We start from the raw sequence: 7928 nt of genomic DNA on the forward strand, positions 1-7928 counted from the left end.
AAACCTCTTTTTACATTTACTTGAGCAATAATTGAACAAACTATTATCCTTCACTTCTGATTTCAAAACTAAATCCATCAATTTGTTGTGTATATGTAATAATATGATGAAGCAATTTAACATTTATTTGGTTTCACACACATGACAGCCCTCTGAGGGAATGTAATTACAATGTGGCCCGCGACAAAAAATATTTTTGCAACCCATCGTGTGTGGTGGGCGGCACGGTGGAGGACTGGTTAGAGCGTCTGCCTCACAGTTCTGAGGACTAGGGTTCAATCACTGGCCCCCCCTGTGTGGGGTTTGCATGTTCTCCCCGTGCCTGCGTGGGTTTTCTCCAGGTACTCCGGTTTCCTCCCACATCCCAAAAACATGCATGCTAGGTTAATTGACAACTCTAGTGCTGTATCTAGTGGCCCAGACCCAGATGCTACTTGTTGTAGTACCAACACTGTGAGAGGCAGCATGATGGCACAGCACACCCAGAATGCTGTAAAATACAACGAAGAAGAAATAGATTGGCTAGGTTTCGTTTTATGTCACAAGACATGAGTCCGTGGCTCCCGAAAGTCGGTGTTCACCACATCGTCAAGCATTTGCCATCGTAAATATTGAACATGTTAAAGATTTGTGATTGTCGACCTTGATAATTTTTTGAGTAGATCGGGGGAGGAAAACATACCTATTTACACACCATCCTACATCACCCAATAATTGCTCAAGATAATCTTTAAAAGAAATACGAAAATCTGTTTTTTGCTGACTTAAATCGAAAGGAAGGAAAATGCTTAAATTCAGTCGGATTATCGGTATGTGCGTACCCTGCTTGAGACGAAACACGAGAACTTAATAACAATAGTGATCGAGTCAAGAGAATGGTTGGTCATTTGTCAACAATTATCATGAATACGGATCGGTGTAGTGTGCGGGATCCCTCTAGTGGGAAGTGATGAATCACTGGCCAAGTACAGTTCAGTAGTATTTAACTTTTTTTCGATACATTTGCACTTCATCTTTATGAACTGTTTGTTTTAAAAAAAATTTCGGGATGATACATTCGGCTTGAATCATTTTAAGTACAGTATTTTTATTTCCTATATTTAGGTGCGTATTATTTTGCTTAATAATTTATATATATATTTATTATATATATACATTATTAACCAAAATTATATATATATATATATATATATATATATATATATATATATATATATAGAAAGAGAGAGAGTGTGAGAGAGAGGCCGCGCGGTGAGCGACTGGTTAGAGCGTCTGCTGAATTGGTTTAGGTGATACTAGGTGAAAAACTATTTGAGAAACCCCACAGTCACTATGAGTTTTTCCACATATCTACTTTAGGAAAGTTAAAGTGAAAAGTATAAAAATACCATTAATCTCTCTTCTTGCATTAGTATAATTAAAATAGCAATTCACAAACGGTTTACAATTAACAGCAATAAAGTAACAAGGTGGTACTGTTCCTGATTCTTATGGTGTTCATTGTGTTTTTACCTTGTATTACCACTAGATGACGCTGCCGTCCGTCTTTCACACCTTCTTGGTTCAAGGTAAGCGTTTTTTTTTTTTTTTTGTTGTTTTCCCGCCATCATACTGTGTGCTCCAGCAGCAGATCTGCTTGAATGGTGCTCATGATGTCCCTTAGATGCAGTGCTTCAGTTAGAGGACACCACCCATCTGCGCGCTAATGTTGAACAAGAAGCCAATCAAGACCAAACGTTATCTGGAGATGAAATATCGTTGCCAACACTGGGGTTAGATGGAAAATAATGCTATTTTACACTCGGGACAGCTTATAGGCTATAATGCAGTTCAGCTATTTGACGCCGGTCTGCTCTGTAAACAGTGCCTCTCCATCTGGGTAATAAAGCCATGATTTTCTTTTATCTTCAGCAGACATAAACAGCTTAGCAGAGCGGCTCTACGGCACCCCTGAAAATGAGGTAATAAAATCGTCACAAAGTGAATCCATGCTCCACAAACAGCCCAGACGCCCATGAAAAGTCACTTACAGAATTCTTGTGCTCATCTATGCCTGCAGTGGCTGCTGCCTCATGAGTGGCATGCCATATTTTATTGAGAAAAGATGGACACACTGAACCATGCTAAGATATTCATAGCCACGGCCGTAATTCAGGCGAGATCAACATGAATTGGAAATGACTCACACTTGTGAGTATGTACTTATCATGTAACAAACAGACTCATAAATAAATGTAGCATTCCAAGTGTGGGGGAATAAAGCCCGACTATACACAGTACACACTTCAATGTTGTAGTTATTAATGTTGTTGGGGATATGGCGCCTACACTGTTGGATGCCGAAATTAAACTTGGACTACATCACTCTCAACCCAACATTTTCCCATATTCACACTTAAAATGTCTGACTCCTCTTTGACATTTACTGTATAGCCAAACTAAAATCTATAAAGCCTCAAATAACCTCATGTCAACAACAAGCAATGCCTCACTCACTGCAAGGCCCTTGGGAAATTTCAAGTCAGAGAATTTCTGATCCTGTCACCGTGGGTATGGACACTAAAATAATACATTACAGTGCACTGTGCATAGTGCTGATTTCGACCTTAGTAGCTTGGGTTCCTTTCTTGCCTTTAACGTATCTGAGGTTATTTTAGGTATGAAATAAATATTGATTGTCTTTTTTTTTCTTTCCCCAGAGCCATGCTTTTGGCAGTATGGTGTTGAGTCTTGGTGGGCTCTAAAAACCTAGAAAACTGTTGCCTGAAACGATCTCTAAAAGTCCATCTGAAAGAATTCTGTAATCCCCTAATCTACATAGAATTTTCCCGCATTAGAGCAGGATCTACTTCAAACTCATCCTGTTTTCTTTATGTTGGCACTTACTGTAAACAGCACTGAGAAATGATCTGTGTACATTTTACAACGATTAGTAATGAATATCACAGCTGCGATATTACTCGGGGACATGTTGATTTCATTTCTCCGCTCATTTTCCCGCGGTGCTCTTTCGCCTTTATTTCATAATATGTAGGGAACGAGCCAGCGTCAGCCAGATGTAAAATTCCTCACTGAATCACAAGTGGGACTGCACCCCGGACCTTTTCCACTATTACATCATGGTCCCCCCTGCCAGGAAGTCAACCACAGAAGATGAGTGACACCGGTCGGAAAAAAGAAGGGGGGAAAATCCACAGCCCAAGAAAGAGCTTTAAATCCTCTTCATCTACTTACAAGTTTAAGCTTGCATTTCATGTCCATTCCATTTTTAAATCAACTGCACAGATTAGCACACAAGTGGATGTGTCAGGTGGATGGAAAAAGTGTGTGGAACACATTGTTTGGGAGGTTTTCACACAAGGAGCAAAAGAAGGAAATTATCAAGAGTTTCAAGCCCTGATTAATCACCGCCTCCGTTTCTGCTCAGCAGACCATCATTTGCTTCATTAGAGTTCATTATTAACGACGACACCCAGTCAGAGGAACGACTCCGCATGTGGGCAAAGGCCTTCAAAGACCGACTCTCATTTGTTCATTTTCTCCATTTCCTCACACTTTCATCCTCACAAAGCATTCCTGAAGCTGGAGGTTGTTTGAGATGTTGACTTTGGACTCCCAGTCGTAGAAAGATCACAACCCCGCCAGTGCTGGCCCGCCTCCGCGGACTACAAGACACTGACTGCACACTCGCTGAGGGCTTTCGTTTGTTATTTGCTCAATTGATCACCGGGCGAATTACATGTGTCAGGACCCCCGAGTCGAGGTCACCGTCTCAAATTGGAGTCACCAGAGGGAGGAAATTTTGTGTTTATGCAATCATCTCTTCACTCGGAAGAAATGCAAACAAGAAATGAAATCACAGATTGGTGTGTTAGTCAAATTTAGAATCGGGCAGTTTCTGACCTCAGCACCACATGAGATTCAGCCAGTGGTTACTTAAGCCTTCGGGTGCATATAAATCACATTTTCATCCATTTTTGTCTTGCAAATTCACATACATTTGAGGGCACGCAAAGGCTTTTAAATCCAATATGATTACAGAAATCAAAAAAAAAAGTGCTTCGTGGAATCTTCCACACCCGTGCCATTCTAACACCACCTCCACCATGTTTATCTCATGATGTGGTATGGTTTGGATCATTCTGTTCAGCTCTATTCAAAGTGTGCAAGAGAGAAAAATCCACATCAATCCATCCTTCCGCCCTTTTTCTATAGCTTGCCCTCATTAGGGTTCACGGGCGAGCTCGAGCCCATCCCAGCGGACTTTGGTCAAGGGGTGGGGTACACAGTGTTGGTGTCATGGGGGGCGGGGGGCAATCCCGGGCAAGTCCCACCATATGAATTATTGTGGCCCCCGACGGTGTAGCCTTTTCTCGCTAAACTTGATCTATTTTCTAATCCATGTGTAAATCTATTTATTGTATTCACTGACAGTGAGCTAATGATAAAAAAAAGTACTAACAATAAAAATAAAATTGCCTCCACGGCAATATAAAGACAAATTTCAGAGCCCGGGCACACAATGCTCCATACAAGAAAAAGCCCAGTTGGTTCAGCTGGCGTTTGAGTTAGACGTAATGCAAAAATGAAAGTACTACTACATTGTCACATATAGAAAAGTACCACAACTTGCCACCTATGACTTTGCTATAGCTAAGCCATGTGTTTAATTTACCTTACAATGTCCTTCTGTGGCATACCAGTTTATACCGCCTAATGTTGAATGTATGTGTGAGTTTTTGTGTGTGCCTGTGTGTGCGCATGCTCTTATTTTCTGGCAATGCAAGGGGATGTTTCAGAATAAGAGATGGATGAGTGTATTAGTTGCTGACAGAAAACGAATATTATCAAATATTTATTTAGTAGCAGAATGTGGCCCAGGCTGACCTGACGCCGCCCAGTTAGATGTGCTCTGCCCAATACTAACAGTATAGGCCTATACCCTGGATTGGTCACTAATCATGTTTTGACAAACAACCAGTCACACTCACATTCACACCTGCGGATCGTTTGGAGTCTTTAGTCAACCGAGCATGCCTGTTTTTGGAATGTGGGAGCAAGCTGGAGTACATGTGAGTTAGCATGTTAGTGCACCTTGTTGCAAAAAATAATGTGGTGAAACATGCATTATGTTTCAGGTCACATGGGAACATTGCGCATACTTTCTGCTATGAGGGACTTCAGAGTAAAAAGCGTACCATAGGATGAGTTATTAGTTTTTTTGGTTATTATGTATGGTTGTCCCCAGCAAAACAATATATTAGAGCTAAATAAAGCTTTTATTTATGCTCTGTCAGTGAATTTGGCCCCTGTAATTAGGAGTCATTTTCACTATGCGCTGCGTGTATTGAGTCACTCTTATCACACCACCGCCTGAACTTCTCAGAAGACTCTGGCTGTCTGCGCACTGACCTATAATTTGAGTCGGAAGACATTCGGCGCTGGACCACAAATGACACGTATATATTTGTATCAGCATGCAGATTGAAACGAGACTCCCCTTGACATTTATAGAAAAGAGTCATGCATATGAAGCAAGCACAGAAAGAAGATAATTGATGCCAAGCAAAGGACAGTCCTGTGTGATTAACAAACATCACCTTAAATGAGGACTAAATTACATGCTACACAATTCTCTAGCACAAGCCAGCAATAAAGCAAGTTGCATTCAATTAGGGCTCAAATTGTTCTCGGTCCAATTGTTTCTTTGGGGGTGGCAGAGCTGGACGTTTCCTGGCCAGCGAGCCCCCCTGCGTCTTGTTTTTTTTGGGGGGAAAGTGAAGACACGGGTGCGAGCCAAGCGAGGGCCAGCAGCCAAAGATAGGTGGAGAAGCCCTACAAGACCCACCAACCCCCCTCCGCCCCCCACCCCAACACCACAAATGCAGTGTATCCCCCTCGTCCCATCGCTTAGCAGCAGTGTGCACTCACCCAAGAGAGCACCGTTAAATCAATACATCAATATTCATTTCCGTACACTAGAACAATATGAAATGTGGCTCTGGAGACAATCATTTGCAGTACACACTGCACCTCACAGTAACAAGATTAGACGCAACTTGCGCAGCATTGCTGTGGTAAGACATGTTTTCTATTTGTTGGAGTACAGTATGTGGTTTCTTTTTAAAGGAGACAAGTGATGCATTGTTTTCACAATTTGAAACAGGTTTATTCATAACAGTGGTGGGAAGTAAAAAACTGAAAATGATTTGTTACTGTACTTCGATTTCTGATGAATTTGTACTTTTACTCCCAGATATCTGAACTTTCTACTGCTTGCTTTGTTCAAATAGCCTCGTTACTTTTTTCAACCTCCGTGGATGACGACGTGACGTAAAAAAGATGCCAATAGAAAGAGGTAACGTCAACCACGGTTGAGATCTTGATTGATTGACGAATTGAGATCTTGGGAACAGGGACATCAGCGACATGAAGGAACAACAAATTTAGAGAAGCAAGATATTCCCCACCCATGGCCTTATTTCAGGAAGTTCTCGATTCCAATAACAATTTGAAGCAAATTCATAGTGCCTTATGCCAGCCTAAAAACTACTAGAATTTCTTTTAAAGGTTCTGCCTTTGAAAAAAAAAATCTCCATCTCATCTGAACGCCCTGTATGCCGATATGGAGGGGGTATATGGGTATTTGTCTGTCCCTCCTCTGGGGAATCTGACCGCAACCACATACAACTTGAGATCACCGACAGGCTGCTGGTGGTGCAGCAGGCGGCCAACATACAGTAAAAACTGTGACAGTTTGGTGAGTATTTTGGAGCGGTGATCGCAAAGCCCTGATATCGATCCTATTGAAGACTTACGGGCAAACCTGAAAAGACGTGCGAGCAAGGTGGCCTCCAAACCTGGCTCAGTTTCACCAGATCTGTCAGGAGAAATGGGCCAAAATTCCTGCCAACTATTGTGAGAGGCTTGTGGAAGGACATCTGAAACGTTTGACCCAAATCATGTTAACATGTATGTTAACTTCTGACTTTGAAGAAAGTAATGAAAAATTGTCAAAAAGGATCCGTATCTCATTATTTTGGCATTTAGCAAATGCAAATAATTTTGGTCATCCCAATTGACCTAAAACAGGAAAAATGATTTCATTTCAGTAAGTGAGAGGGAAAAAAAAACATCTTTTTATATAGTATACTATACAGTATGTGAACTTCAGGTTTCAACTCTGTTCATATTATACTAAAATGATTTTTATCTTGTGTGAGCCAGAGTAAGAGATTCATTATGTGTTGCCCGTCTCATCCGGAAAGTGAGGTTTCATTGCTTTTATTTGCATAATGATTCATCTTGCACCCGCAGCAGCCGCAGATGGAGTGATGCAATGATTTAAAAATGTATCGGCGGAATTAATGAGCACATCGTGTGTAAAAGAGTGTGTAGCTCCCTCCCTTAGAAGGTTCCGGTGGGAATTGGCGCTGACATACGTTACAAAGTTCAGTCACCCTCAAGTAATGTAAGAAAAAGTGACTAATGAAAACACTCGTATCTCAAATCAAGTATCTCAAAAGGAAATGCCATTATAATCTGTTTCAGCGTCACCAAAAAAAAACAAAAACACTTTTTGGTAAATGACACTCTATAATACTCCATTTTAAAAATATACAGTAATGACATAATCTATCCATCCATCCATTTTCTTTACCACTTCTCCTCACTAGGGTCGGGGGCTACTAACCCTCTCCCAGCTATCTTCGGGCGGGAGGCAGGGTACACCCTGAACCGGTCGCCAGCCAATCGCTGACATAATCTAATAGAATGTAAAGTTTTTTTTCTTCATTTTTGCTTCAAATCAATCACCATTGTGGTGCTCCTTCTGGTGTGCACACCTTTGCCACCTGGTGGCAGTATAATGCAAACAATCAAACAAAGAACTTTTACGAGTACGTGGTTCAGTAAGCTGCGGTGATATT

This window comes from Phycodurus eques, chromosome 9 (assembly GCF_024500275.1).
Source record: "Phycodurus eques isolate BA_2022a chromosome 9, UOR_Pequ_1.1, whole genome shotgun sequence".
Classification (NCBI taxonomy): domain Eukaryota; kingdom Metazoa; phylum Chordata; class Actinopteri; order Syngnathiformes; family Syngnathidae; genus Phycodurus; species Phycodurus eques.